Below are 14,759 nucleotides of genomic sequence, written 5' to 3'. Positions count from 1 at the left end.
TCCTGAATGCAATGTCACTGCGGCCGCATTGAATCCACACACACATATACAGAACGATCTGATCCTTGCATTTCTTAAGATCGTATATTGACGTTTGTGAAGACTTAGTCAGTACAAGTAAAGATCCGGACAGCGCACGCGCGCGCAGACGCATTGGCCTCTCTCTATTCGCCATAATTCTATAGCAACTCTACGGGGACAAATGGCAACACAGACCGCACGATTCTCGAAAAAAATGTTTTACATCAATAAAAGCTTATACGTTGCTAATTAAAACCACATTATTGTTTAAATTACCTCACGTTATACTAAAACTTCTCTTTATGCGAGATAATATGAAACACGAATCATTGAGTCATATAGTAGACGTAGTAATGCCGTCATAGAACTACCAACAGTGACATCTCGTGGTGAAATGCGTATAGTGCATAAGTGTGTATAGTGTGTGTGTCACTTCGTTGTGACACAACAATGTTGTTTGATTCGATTGATAGTCTTCATCAGTTGACATTACAGTTAAATAGACTCGAATGTAATATGTTAGTATTTTTTATTTGATAATATTCGCTCAGCATACAAAATACCCACACACACAAAAAAAACTATAATTACAACAAAAGTAACCCAGAAAGAGGTCATTTGACTTCAGTCATCCTTTCAAATATTTTGAGGAAATAATTTTATTTGGTTATTATTATTTTAAGAAGAGGTAATGTTCACAGTAGAGCCATTTCTCGGAACTGAAAACATTGGGGGTTGAGCCCAGACACATTTAGGGGAGTCTATGCAAGGATCCTATCAATCTCTATGCTTTGTTCTACTGTCAGTCAAAATTAAATTCAATTATATTGATAGAAACAGAATGATGCACTAAAGGCTATCTAATCTTATAAAAGCCAGAAATAAACTTGAAAATCAGCAGGTTTAAAAACAGAGGGCATGATCTCAGACAGGTCAGGGAGTGCCTGGACCTCCACATCCTCACATGAGTTTCAAGAACAGATCTACTGACTGCCCAGATGTCCTCAACCAGATCCAAGCTGTCCTTCTCAGACTGAGAGGTGGAACCTAAACTGCACTGGGATACGCAAAGAAAACATACAATTCTGTTTGACTGGAAGAGAGAGAAGTACACCAGCATCGCTTTCTGTGTCGTGACTCAGAGAATGAGGAGATTGAAGACAATATCATCAGCAGCAACAATAGTGGTGATATCTCCAAACCAATGTGTGAGGAAGCTAATAAAACACTTGGCCTCAGCTGCATTGTGGTGGATGAAAAACTTCATGTCATAGTTTCAGTTAACTTCTCAAAGAGGAGGGCGATGAACCTTTCAGGAGACAAGACATGCAAATATCAAAAATAAGAGAAACCTGGAACACGACTCTTGGACTGCCTCAGGGAAGATTCAATCAAGCTCTTTGAAGAATACGACTCAATTTGGCAAGATTAAGTTGTCGTCACAGCCACATCTCCCGAAGGTTTAAATACCGGACCAACCTGCCAGTCTCCGCCTGTTCGTCAACCCTTCATGGTTTGTCTTCAAGCTGGATGTTCCGCTGCTTGCCACTGCCTGCTGATACCCTAGTCTGAGTTATCTTAACCAAACTTCTCGGTCTCAGAACTTCAGCCTGCCTGCATCTCCTGCACCCCAACTCCACAGCCTGCACCTCCTGCACTTGAACTGCACAGCCAGCTTCACCACTGGACTCCTGGACCCTCACCAGCCACTCATCTGGGATCTCCACCACAGCACTAGAAGCCGACTCTTGCTTTTCTGCACAATTAAATATCCAAATCCTGATTTCCAGTCTGCGTTTGAGTTGCCTGCTTCAAACACGTCAAAAGTTTGATATAAAGCAAGAGGGGTGACTATTCTTGGTAACAAGAGAATATAGTTTACAGCCAATATACTTATGGCAGACAAAAATGGATATGTTATTGTGGATGACACACTTAAGCAAGTATGTTTTTTTTCTACAGTGCTGGAACAGGGCACTAGGGGTATGACCAACAGCGAAGCCTCTGGAGTGCCGAGCATACTGAAGAACCGTTAAAAGGCAAGGCATGTACCAAATAGAACGGGGGATGCTCCCAAATCATCCCCAAAGGTTTGATTGCCAAGAAGAATGAAAATGAAGACAGGGAAAACCTTTACTTCCAGATCTTTAAGCTTAATGGCTTTCAAATTGTACTGTTGCTCTTAATGTGACTCCTGACCAGTGATGCCCATAATGCCCATAGTACTTGGTACTTAGTTAGTAATGCGTTACTCTTTTATCAGCACTTTTTAACTAAAGAGTAATTTTGTGCTTTCAATGCATGTACGTCAACTTACGTAAACAACAGCAGCGTGAGAGAGATACACATAGTCAAAAATACAGCCACTACTTTGAATTTCTATCTGCTGTGATTTTCACCCTTTTTTACATTTACGAAATCCTGGGGCACACAAGCAACCAAAATCAAACAAAATGACACTCTTACACAGGACAGAGATAATATAGTTTATAAATGTATTTTGTACTCAGTGTGAAACCTGGGCCTGTTTGGATAAACTCAAAATGAATATCCTGGCAGGAATGGTAGAAAGACACACACAAAGGTCTTCCTCAACAGATCTAAGTCTCACTTTACTTTACTTTTGAGAATGGGGAACTTCTTGGCAACAGATAACCAAAAACTGTCCAAGGGAAGATGCGCGAAGTTTAGCTTAAAACCACGATCCTGTTTCAGTTCAATGAATTTGTCTTGCTCCTTCAAAGTCATGTCCTTTCCAGCAACGGATGCTGAGCTGAATGGGTCCCTAACCCAGTCAAGGCACTCTGCGAAGGCTGAAGAGAAGTAAAATGACAACCTCTCCTCAAGAGTTTTCAAATGCGTGACAATCACCTCACACATTGCAGCAGTGTTGCCATCATGCAGTTTCTCTGTGAGTGGGAACATCTCAAGGTTTCCGTACTGCACATGTTGCCAGAGCTGCACCTTTAAATGGAATCCGTTAATTTTATCATTACTGGTAAGCAGGTTTTCATTTCGGCCTTGCATCCGTGTGTTCAGCTGATTGATTGATTGATTCCGCTGATGAGATATATCAGCCATGTTTACCAGCTTTGCACACCACACTTCCATCACTTGCTAGCAGCTTTGAGTAATCGGACCTCTCGTTGGTCAGAAAAACCTCTTGTAGCTCATACACACTGGTCAGTGCTTTGCAGATCTACAGCCACCGGACTTCCATGTGGAGCAGTAGGACTTTATGTTCCACTCTCATTTCGTCGCACAAAGATGCAAATAAGCAACATTTGAAAGGTTGCGTCTTCACATAGTTAACTATGCTCTCAACATCATCCAACACTGAAGCTAGATCTGCTGGTTAGGTCTTTGCAACGAGGGCAAAAAACAGCGCGTAATGATAACTCCTGGGGTTTTTTCTTTCACCCCACTTACAAAGCCTTTGATGCGCCTGATCATTGCAGACACTTGTGGAGTTTTCCCATGTAAGTTCAGTTTTGTCAAGATATTCTGACGTGACCAGAAATATTTCCTCTCCTGTTGATTTTTCTGGCAGTGCCTAGCAAAATGGGAAGTTCTATTTCATATGTGCTCTGCCCTCTAACGGCCTTCACTATTGGTTAATCCACATCAAGGCACTGGCCTCGGCCTGAGACTTCAATTGATTGGCTCTCCGCCGAAGAAGGCATCACCCACCACGTATAACTGTCCCCTACTCCCGCCGCTCTGCTCCTTTTTCCACTCAGCCTGCGACTACAACCATCGAGTTAACATGGAGCCTTCCTGTTCGTCCTGTGCTGATTCTCTTGGTGAGTCGGACAAGCATGACACCTGCGTCCTCTGCTTGGGCCCTGACCACCTGAGACTGCTAGACTCGTGTCCCGCCTGTGTGGCTTTTCCAGGAGAAGAGCGCCACAGGCGGGCGGACCTAGCATGCTGGAAGGGAGTCGACCAGGAGTCTGCCTCCCTTCCAGCGACTCAGCCTCCTCAACCCGCTCCCAAACCAGCTCCAGCGAAGATGGTTTGGGCGGACCTCACGGAGGAGGATGAGCGTTGTTTTTACGAGGAGGAGGTCCACCTGAAAATTTTCCCGGACGACGACGACGACCTGGGAGTGGTGGACGAGGGGGAGAATATTCCAGTGGGGCCTAGCCAGAGCAGGTACCCAATGGATGAAATGCCCCAACTTTTCCGTGAGGCAGCGGAGGAGTGTCCCTCCCTGTCCAGATGGAACCGGAGAAGGAGGATTTTTCTGTGCCTTTTTTTGTACGCAAAGGCAGCGAAGAAGGCGTCCAGACTCATGGTCTCTGTCCCTAAGATGACCAGGCTTTGGGCCCACTCGGCAAAAGACCTTCAGGCGCCCTTGACAATCAAGGTGCCGCCAAGGGGCTACGCCGTTTATTCTATGGTGGACAGCGTTGATCCTACCAGGGGGCTGCCACCTCTGGGGGACACGCTGGGGTTTTGTCTGGTGCCCAACTCCTCTCTCTGGACTGGCAGTAAGCAACGGCTCCCTGAGGAGAAAGACCATACTACCGGCACCTTCCTGGACCGGAGTTATGCGTGCGGTATGCATGTTCGCACCCTTGCTAACAACATGACCTCCTGGCTGCGGCCATGGACAGGCTGTTGTATGAAAAGGAAACTCTGCAAGGGCACGAGCTCCGGAGGATCCAGGTGTCGACTGCGGCCTTCCAGGGGATGGCGTTGGCTGCCTCAGTCGACGGAGCGCGCACGCTCTTGCCCAGATAGCGGCTCGTAACCGGTGGCTCGCCAAGACGGGACTGAAGGGGCCGGAGAAGCGGAACCTCATCGGAGCCCCTATCACAGACGACACGCTGTTTGGCTCCAATGTTTCGGGTTTGGTGGAGAAGCTTGAGACACAGAAGTCGTCTGCTCAGCTCTCCAAGCATTTCCGCCTGGCTCAATGTGGGCCCCAGCCCTCACGTTCCAGAACATTCAGGCCACAGAGACGTCCGGGAGGAGCCATTTCGCCTCCGCGAAGCCGACAAGCCCTCCACTTTATTCGCTGGATCTTCGTCTGCACCTCGTGGCATAGCACCCGCTCACAAACGCCAAAGGTCTGCATCTGTTGTCAATAAACCACAGAAAAAGTATCTTGTGTCGTCAGATACTTTTATTGCATGTGGGTCATTGCATTCGGGTGCCGCTTTTACTTGCCGGCCTGAGCCCGGTTCCGTAGGCCTCACTCGTGTTCAAGCTTCAGGTTCGCTAGCTAAAAAAGCTAGGCTAACACTAGCTCCTTCGACCTCCGGCCATCTTGCACCGCCCGTGTCAAGTCGGCCTGGTCCGAGTTCTTGGATCTGTGGATCTGTGCGGCCCCTTGGTTGAACAGAACATTGAGCAGGGGCTGCACACTTCAGTTCTGTTGCCGTCCCCCCGAGTTCGTGGGGATCCGTCTCACGTCTCCTCGCTCCCCAGCAGAACATCTGTGTCTGGAGCAGGAGGTGGAGTCGCTCCTCCAGAAACGAGCGATCTCCCTGGTTCCTCAGGACGACTGCGGGAGAGGGTTCTATTCTGTGTACTTTCTGGTCCCCAAGAGGTCAGGAGGTCTCAGACCCATTCTGGATCTGCGACAGCTGAATGCCTTCATCTCTTCCCGCTCGTTCAGGATGCTGACAATAAAGCAACTGCTCGAGTGCATCAGGCCAGGGGACTGGATGACCTCCGTGGATCTGACGGATGCGTACTTCCACGTCCCCATCCTGCAGCGCCACAGGCGCTACCTGAGGTTTGCAGTGGGAAACAACTGTTATCAGTTCGACCGGCTGCCCTTTGGGTACTCTCTACTGGTCCAACGGACCTTCTCGAAGGTGGTGAATGCAGCGTTGGTGCCGCTCAGCTCTGCGGGCATAAGAATTCTGACATATCTGGGCGACGGGCTCATTCTAGTGGCTTCGTACAGCGAAGCGCATCGTCACACGGAGATTGTGCTGTGGCACATCAGACGTCTGTGCTTTGCGGTCAACCTCCAGAAGAGTGCGCTGCAGCCCAGCACTTGCACTCAATATCGGGGGTTTCTCCTCGACTTTCAGTCGATAGCGCATCTGTCAGACAAGAGGTTGCCGAAACTTGTCCTCGCAGTGACGGTGGCGAGAAGATTAAGAGATTAAGAGGGAGCGAGGTGATGACCTTGTTAGGCCTCATGTCAGCTGCACACTCGGTGGTCAAGCTGGGTCTCTTGCACATGAGACACTTTCAACGTTGGTTTGCGCGTCTCAGGTTCGACCCAGTCAGAGACAGATCGAAGTTGGTGGTCCTTCCAGCCCAGGTTCGACTGGATCTGATCTTCTGGGCCTCCAGCAGTCGTCTCCAAGAAGGTGTCCGTATGGGCTGCATCCAGCGATACGTGCACGTGTTCACGGATGCATCCCTGTCGGGATGGGGAGGCACGCTGGGAGAGGAGTGCGTGGGAGGACTCCCACGCACATAAACCAGCTGGAGTTGCTGGCGGTGGAGAGAGTGCTGGAGCACTTTGTGCCGCGTCTGGAAGGCCATCACATGATGGTCAGGTCAGTCAACTCCACGACGGTTGCCTACATCAACCACCAGGGGGGAGTGAGAGCTCCCTCGTTGCACAGAGTGGCAGCACGCATTCTACTGTGGGCGTCCTCTCATCTTCTGTCTTTGAGAACGCGTCACTTTCCAGGTGTGCTGAACGTGGACACGGACAGAATGTCCAGAGGAGGTGTGCGGCAGAAGAATGGGGTCTCGTGCCACACGTGGTAAGGGCGGTCTGGGCTCGCTTCGGGGTTCCGGTCGTGGACTTGTTTGCGTCAAAGGAGAACTACAAAGCCCCTCTATGGTTCTCCTTGAGGGCGTTGGACAACCCCACCCTTGGGGTGGATGCTCTAGCTCACGCAAGTTGGCCGCAGGGACTTCTGTGTGCTCTGTTTCCTCCGCTGAGACTGTTGATGCCATTCCTTCTTTGCGTGAGGACGCAGAAGTTGACGGTGATCACGGTGGCCCCTGACAGTCCCGGGACCAGATGGTTTCCGGACCTGGCCAGCATGGCGACGGGTCCACCCTGGATGATTCCGAACTTTCACGGGGCTCTGGTGCAGGATCAGGGCTGGGTTCGGTCCCATCCTGTTCTGGGTCGACCTCTCAAGGTCTGGTTGCTGAAAGGGTGAGACTGCTGGACATGGGGCTGTCGAACGCAGTCATCCATATGGTGCAGAGCTCCCGTGCACCAGCCACTAACAAGCTTTACACTTCCAAGTGGCGTGTATTTGCTAACTGGTGTGCAGCGAGACAGCTTTCGCCGTCTAACTGCTCTGTGGCGGAGGTCTTGTCCTTCCTACAGGAGCTGTTGGACAAAGGCCGGGCGGTGTCCACACACAATGTGTTTGCGGCCGCCATTTCGGCTGGGCACCAAGGTTTTGGCCAGGTCTCTGTGAGGAGTCACCCGATCATTAAGAGATTTCTGCTTGGCGCTCGGCGCATTAGGCCTCCGGTGAGGAGCCTAATTCCGCCCTGGAGTTTGCAGGTGGTTCTAGAAGGGCTGTGTAGGGCTCCGTTCGAACCACTGGTGGCCGCTTCGCTGGATGTTTTGTCCTTGAAGACGGCTCTTCTTCTAGCCTTAGCTTCAGCTAAGAGAGTGGGCGATCTGACAGCCTTGTCTGTGAGCTCACGGTGTATGTCGTTTGGTGAAGGTCTGACCTCTGTGACCCTTCATCCAAACCCAGCTTTCAGAACGAAGGTCATTACGACTTCTTATCGATCTCAAGTCATGATGTTAAGGGCTTTTTATTCCCCACCTCATCAGACTGATCAGGAGGCTAGGATAGCTTGCTATGTGGACAGGACCAAAGACTTTCATGTGACTGATGTCTGTTTGTCTGCTGTGGAAACCTGTAGGGCAAAGCTGTCACTTCACAGCGTCTTGCCCACTGGGTTTGTATGGCCATTTCTGCAGCATACTAAGCTGAAGGCTCTGTGGCCCCGGAGGGCCACAGGGCTCATTGAACTAGGGCCATTTCCTCATCTGCTGCGCTTTTCGGAGGTGCTTCTATGGAAGACATCTGTCAAGCTGCTTCTTGGTCATCTGCTTCAACCTTTGCTCAGAACTATCTGAGAGACATGACGGACACTTCAGTGGCTCACACTGTTTTGTCTGTGCGGGGATCTTCGACCATGGCTGGACACTCTGGTCGTTGAGTTGTTTTTTCCCTTGACTGGTCTTCTGTAAGGCCATGCTGGAAGTGAACTAATCCCTACACCTACCGCCGTGGTTTTTAACCAATAGCGAAGGCCGTTATAGGGCGGAGCACATATGAAATAGAAATTATGGTTACTCACGTAACCCAGGTTCTATGAATATGTGCGTTGCCCTCTAACTTGCCCAGCAGGCCTGTTTCCACTGAGTTCCAAAAGGAGCAGAGCGGCGGGAGCAGGGGAGAGTTATACGTGGTGGGTGGTGTCTTCCTGGGCGGAGAGTCAATCAATCAAAGTCTCAAGCTGAGGCCAGTGCCTTGATGTGGATTAACCAATAGCGAAGGCCGTTAGAGGGCGGAGGACATATTCATAGAACCTGGGTTACTTGAGTAACCATCATTTTACTCTTACAGCTTGTCCATCCACAAAACGTGCTGGCAATGTCCACTAATAACCATTTACTCATCGAGTTGCAAGGCACTTTTCTTACTGATGCGCATCTTTTCCAAAACAACACTTCCAATGTCCGCAGACATGTAATCAATATGTCTTAGCGATTGTATTATCTGAGTGAGGTCGCGTCAGGGCCCAGCATCTCATTTACAATAACTTTGCAAGCTGGCAGTATTAATGTTTCAGCCACTATGTGGGACTTTTTTGATTTAGCTACAAGTTCAGAACAAGGTAGCTGGCTGTGAGTGCATGCTCATTTACCGTTTTTTCTCCAAAACGTTGCCTGTCTCTCATTGTTTGTACGTAAGCATAAAAAATAGTCCATTGGCTTGTTTTGAACAGAAGGGTGTTTTGTTTGGAGACACTGTTTAAGTTTGCTTGGCACAATGTCGCTGTTAGATAGCTTCTCACCACACACCAAGCACAGGGGATTCGGTGCCGTTGCATCCCAGTGAAAGTAAATCCAAGTGAAAGATAGCTTTCGCTGTATTGCCTCAACTTCACCATGTCTTTTTTCTTGTGTCCGACTCGTACAAGGGCCTTTATCTTGGTCAGAAATTTATCTAGGACCATGTTTGGCATTTGTAGTTTCCCTTCTCAAAAACTTCTCCATCACTGTCACTTGTTTTTTTTATTATTATTGCAAAAAATCAAACATATAGTCATGAGCACGTCCATTACATGTCAAATGGCTGTCACAAAGCATAGACATATACAATTATACAAACAAGACCATCTTTTACAAACATCAACATCTTCTAACAAATTACTATTGAGTTTCCAAAATGAATTCCTGAATTTTTTGAAAGAGATCCATTAATTTTAATTAAAAATGGCTTTGTGATCAGTAAGAGGGGTGGGCCAAATGTCCACACTCACATCTTCCTTTTCAAGATTTTCTGAGATTACTTGACAGATTGGAGCCAGATACATTGCTCCATGTAAACTGTTTTTTATTTGGATACTTAACTCTCCAGATGTCGACAAGATTGAAGGTGCTAATAAAAGTAACTAGATTTGCATTGGATTTATGGCTTCTGCTGGGAGGCCACTTGTCCATTGTATAATTTAAAACAACATTGAAGTCGCCCCCTACTAATAACACCACTTCCGGATATTTAGTTAGAAAATTGGTTAGAATGGCTGTAATGGATGATAAAAGCACATCATTCTCCTTTTTTGAATTATAACCATAGATATTTGAAATGATTAAAATTCTTTCCCTAATGTACTTGTGAGATGAATCATAATGTGTGTGTAAAATCTCACCACCAAAAGTGTTTTTAAGAATAGTTACTCCACCCAATCGTTCTGTTCCATGAGAGAACCATAAAGTATTTCCCCACTGACTTCTCCAAAAAGAGGCATCCTGTGCCACAGAGTGAGATTATTGAAAAAAAAACCAAAATCTGATTTAAACTGCTTGACGAAAAGAAAGGAAGCTTTCCTTTTAGTGTTATCACGCAACCGCGTTAAGAGAAACAATCGAAAACGATTGTCAAGAGGCTATTTAGCGAGTAGTACAGGTGTCACCGAGATCAGCGCTTTTAAAGGCATTACATAAACTTAAGCATTCATAATCAAGTTTAAGTAACTTGTAGTATAAACAGAACAAAAAATATCCAGCAATTCAATACCAGTATATACAAATGGTAAATGAATGAACTCTGAGTAAATAAAAGCCGAAACCCCATTTATCAATAACGTATCCTCTTGAGTCAAGTCCTCTCGAAGCACAGTCCGTTACTGGTGAGAAACTGGTTGTTCTTGGCAGCTTTCCAAATGGCGTCTCCGTAGCGCTGTGACAGTAACCTAATGAAGATGCTTCGTGGCTTTGCCGCTCCTTGAATCTTCTTTCCCAGCCGATAGGTAATGTCGATCGTATCTTGTAGCGTCTCCTTCTCAGACGGTAAAACGTCTTGGCAGGCTTTTAATACCTCTTCATGGGCGTTCTCCTTCAGCTCGGGCACTCCGTTGAGTCTTGAAACAACGATTTGATCTTTCCAAGTCTGAAATCCGACTGGTACAGTTGATGTTGGCTTCTTCATTGACTTTCACTTTACTTTCAATGTTCATGATCCTTTCATTGATATCCATTAGCTCACAAACATTTTTTCCAGCGAATCACTTTGTCAGTTAATAAGGTCTGAAAGCGCCATCATTGGACTGAACAGACATACCGGTCGGCTTCTTGACTGCAGGGAGTTTACATACTTACGCATGCCAGTAAAAACGTATAATTTCCAGATTTTACTGTTAAAGATAGACTATTTTGACAACTATTCAAAAAACATATGATATAACCAGTAAACACAATTCGTAGACCTTGCGCATGCGTGTTTCTAACATCCGGTTCCAGTCCCGGAACTTCCGGCACACCGCATCAGGCAGGCGGACCACATCCAGGCAGTCACAGCGACAACTGCCGAATGAACGAGCGGAGACGCGTCGATACAACAATCCAATTCAGTGTTCAGCGTTTAGCGTTCGCGTAGAACGATGCACTTGCTTACCGAGAGAGATTCGGAATCAGCATATTTTTAATTTTTAACCGCCTCCTGATGCATCATTACAACCCTATTAATTAGGTCATATTTGACCATTTCCCATGGCACACCTGACAATCTCTCATGGCACCCCAGTGTGCCGCGGCAACCCGGTGTCCACAGTGTCATGCTTCTGCGTAAGGGAGCTGGATCCAAATGCAAATCCATCACAGAGAAAGCTAGCAGTAAAAGGTTCATCATACAGAACACAAAATAAACACAAACAATAACGGCAACCGATGACATTGGAGCAAACATGGAGCAAAGAGACAACATGCAGGGAAGGGGGAAAACAAGCGGGTGTCAATTTACAGCCAAAATCTGGGAAAACAAAAACGGGCTAACGGCCTGAGTGAAGGAAACAAGTAGCAGGTGGTCGAGGTGTTTATAAGGAAGGCTTGCCAGTAAAAAGTAATTTCTTAGACTCTTGTGATGTAGCCAATCGGGAAGCCCAATAGAGGGCACAGCACACAGGAATTAGAAATTCACACCAGTGAAACAAGACGGTACTGCTCATTGCCTCTGGCTGCAATGCGCGACATCATTATAACTGTGCCTGCATTTTTAGGGAAGACAGGAAAAAAGCATGTGCGTGAGCCATCAAGACTTGTGCTCAGCGTGTTTTCAGATTAAAATTGACAATGAGATCCAGTTGACAGAGTGATTCAAAGACACATTCTCACTCATCCCACTCATTTTTTTTCTCAATGTGACCACTATGAAATACTTTGAGTTACATCCATTTACAACAACCTTTCCAGTTCTGTTGAGACAGACTGCATGAGAGTGAGCGGAAGCCTCTGTAACTTTTGTTGAACACTCTGGACACCCTCACTGACCATTATTTGGTGGCTAAATCCTCTAGCATGGCCCAGTTTCACCCCAGACTGTTCCAATTTTGGTTATAAGGTAGCTTATATGTTGCTGGTACTGTTGTGTTTTCATGCTGCACTGTAGCTGATAGGCTTCAATGTGGAGTAGCGGCAGCACCTCACTGAAAGACTTTTGTTCAAGAATGATTGATACAGCCAAAACGTCTACCACTAATGTCACAGGGCAGGAATTGGACTTTGCTTATGACGTATGTCTCTCCACCATAACATTTGTTGCTGGAATGAAATGGGCAAACAATGCCGCTACTTCTGACTCATGTCGTACATGCATTTGTAATTATATAGAACAGATGCTATCCTTCAGTGCCCAGACAGTTCCTAGTGTTGGTTGACTCAACTCCCTTCGCATGAATTGTAAGCAGGTAATTTGTGAATGAATGAATGAATTATTATTAGCAATTACTAATTAATTTATTTTGTCCATTAACTTTGTAAACATTGAAATAAATCAAATAAATAAGGCAATGTGTTCATTTTGACAGTGTTTATCCTCCCTCTTAGTCAAAGTGGGAAATTCCCCAGTGTGGGTCAAACAAGGGACCTAATCTAAACTTCCAGCGCATTGGATCTTCTTTAATTACTGCTAGTTATACTAGTATTACTACAATCAACAGAAGTTGACAGTGTTGAGCTCTTTAAATGCGTATGTTGCCCAGACGCCCAAATATTTAAATAGTGAATGGCTCAATGGCAAGAGCGAACAGTAAAGTAACATTGTCTGGTGCCTCAATGTATTTGGACAAAAGAAGGAATATTGTTATGTTGCAACTGGTGAATTATAGAGGATGTGATCCTTCCTCACTTCACCCGTCAAAAGAGATGAAAACCTCCAAGACATCAAGTATCTTCTTCTTCTTTTCCTTTCGGCTTCTCCCTTTAGGGGTCGCCACAGCGGATCATCCTCCTCCATCTCACCCTGTCCTCTGCTTCCTCTTCTCTCAAACCTACAAACCTCATGTCCTCCTTCACCACATCCATAAATCTCCTCTTTGGCCTTCCTCTTGACCTTCTGCCTGGCAGTTCCAACCTCAGCATCTTCCTACCAATGTACTGGCTACCTCTCCTCTGTACATGTCCAAACCATCTCAATCTCAATCTCTCTAACTTTGTCTCCTAAACACCTGACATGTGCTGTCCCTCTGATATACTGGTTCCCGATCCTATCCATCCTGGTCACTCCCAGAGAGAACCTCAGCATCTTCATCTCTGCTCCCTCCAGCTCTGCCTCCTGTCTTTTCCTCAGTGCCACTGTTTCCAAACCATACAACATTGCTGGCCTGACCTCCGTTTTGTACACCTTCCCTTTCATCCTTGCCGACACCCTTTGTCACACATCACACCTGACGCTTTTCTCCAATTATTCAATCCTGCCTGCACCCGCTTCTTCACCTCTTTGTCACACTCTCCATCACCCTGGACAGTTGAGTCGAAGTACTTAAAATCCTCTACCTTTTTTATCTCTACATCCTGTAACTTCACCTGTCCACTTGGCTCCCTCTCATTCACACACATGTATTCCGTTTCACTGCGGCTAACCTTCATTCCTCTCCTTTCTAAGGCAAACCTCCACCTCTCTGGCTTATCTTCCACTTGCTCCCTGCTATCGCAATGTCATCTGCAAACATCATTGTCCAAGGGGCTTCTTGTCTAACGTCATCTGTCAACCTGTCCATCACCATCTCAAAGAGGAAGGGGCTCAGAGCTGAGCCTTGGTGCAGTCCCACCTCCACCTTGAACTCCTCTGTTACATCTCACCACTGTCTTACACCTGCCACTCCAGACCTCCTCATACAATACCACAACTCTTCACTTGGCACTCTGTCGTACGCTTTCTCCAGGTCCACAAAGACACAACCTTCTGACCTTCTCTGTACTTCTCCATAAATATCCTCAAAGTAATCTGTGGTGCTCTTTTTTGGCATGAATATGGTAACTTCTGCTCTTAGTATACTTTCCACTACTCTTTACCACAACTTCATCGTATGGCTCATCAACTTTATCCCTCGATAGTTGCCACAACACTGGACATCTCCCTTGTTCTTGAAGATGGGCACCAGCACACATCTCCTCCATTCCTCAGGAATCCACTCACTCTCAAAGACCTTGTTAAATGTTCTAGTCAAGAAGTCTACTGCCACCTCTCCTAAACACTTCCACACCTCCACAGGTATATCATTAGGACCCACTGCCTTTCCACTCTTCATCCTCTTTAATGCCCTTCTCCCTTCAGCCTCACTAATCTTTGCCATGTCCTGATCTACGATGGTCACTCCTTCTTCTCTTTGTTCTCTCTCATTTTCCTCATTCATCAGCGTTTCAAAGGACTGTTTCCATCTCAGCAAACCAACTTCTGTTATCAGTCAAAACATTTCCCTCTCTATCCTCGATCACCGTAACCTGCTGCACGTCCTTCCCATCTCTATTTCTCTGCCTTGCAATCCTGTACAAATCTCTCTCACGCTCCTTACTGTCCAACCTCGCATCCTCGTAGGCCCTCTGTTTGGCTATTGACACCACTACCTTTGTCTTTTGCTGAGCCTCCCTGTACTCCTGTCTACTCTCTTCTGTTCTCTCAACATCCACTTTTTCTTAGCTAACCTCTTGCTTTGAACACACTCACTGCACTTCTTCGTTCCACCACCAAGTCTCCTTATCCACTTTTCTTTCAGATGAC

The sequence above is a fragment of the Synchiropus splendidus genome, chromosome 5 (assembly GCF_027744825.2).
Source record: "Synchiropus splendidus isolate RoL2022-P1 chromosome 5, RoL_Sspl_1.0, whole genome shotgun sequence".
NCBI classification, from domain to species: Eukaryota; Metazoa; Chordata; class Actinopteri; order Syngnathiformes; family Callionymidae; genus Synchiropus; species Synchiropus splendidus.
Note: the sequence above shows the minus strand (reverse complement) of the source record.